This window comes from Nematolebias whitei, chromosome 17 (genome assembly GCF_014905685.2).
Source record: "Nematolebias whitei isolate Nwh7 chromosome 17, NemWhi1, whole genome shotgun sequence".
NCBI classification, from domain to species: Eukaryota; Metazoa; Chordata; class Actinopteri; order Cyprinodontiformes; family Rivulidae; genus Nematolebias; species Nematolebias whitei.
Window position 1 is genome coordinate 20,914,832 of NC_056514.1, and position 1,022 is coordinate 20,915,853.

Sequence of the window (1,022 nt, forward strand, 5' to 3'; positions counted from 1 at the left end):
ATGTCTCTGGTTTTCTTTTATTAAGAGTTTTTTTTAAGTTTAGAACAATTATTTATTTTCCACACGACACTCCAAAGACATTTACGTGGGCTGATGCGTGGTGGGGCCGCAGCGCCCCTACTGCTTGAGATAGGTATGTCCCCCCCCCCAGCCTGACAGCGAAGTGTCCGTGAAAACTGACACGTGTGACGCGGGTCTGCTGACGGGAACTCCCCCTGACAGAACCAGGGTGTTTCCCCAGTGTCGGAGGTCTGCTCTCACGGAGGGAGGGGCAGTGATCATCCGTCTCTTTTGTTTTACTGGGTCCACACGCAGACGCGCAAACCACCTGTGGAGGCGTCTCATGTGTAACAAACCCAGCGGAACCGCTGTGTGAGCTGATGACATAATTCCTAACAGCTTCAAGATGGAAAATAGCTGTTACCACTTTGCCAGGTCTTACGTGGCGGAGTTGACTTTAAAAAGTGTCGAACCTCGTTTGTGATAAACGAGCCTTCATGGTGATTGAATTTAATTCCACTCCCAGATAAACAATTGTCTGGGCCGGGAAAAATCGAGCTTTTCTTCCAATTTATGGCGAAAACCAGATTTGACAGGTGTGATGTCAACACCTGAGCCTGCATCAGCGCCTCCTGTCTGGAGTGACAGGAGCAGCAGATCATCCAGGTAAAACAAAAACTCTCATCCCTGCTCTGTGTAACAGATACTTCATCCCTTGAAAGGAGAAAAAACGCAGGAATTTTCTGTGTTTTAGGATGATCGGTATGCGTTTCTCTGGATGTTGTACAACAGTTGTCTGGTTGTCAACATGTGAAAAACGGTCTGTCAATGATCATCTTGTTGAAAAAACTGACAGATCCACGATCGGTCTCATTCCTCCGGTCCGTTGGAAACAGGGAAGTAACTTGAGTAAAACCCTGTGTTTTCTCTCTGTTGGGGAACTCTGGAGATTACTTTTATCAGAAACACTTGGACTTTTGCATTTAGGGATGAAATTTGGACTGATGATGACAGGACCGTTT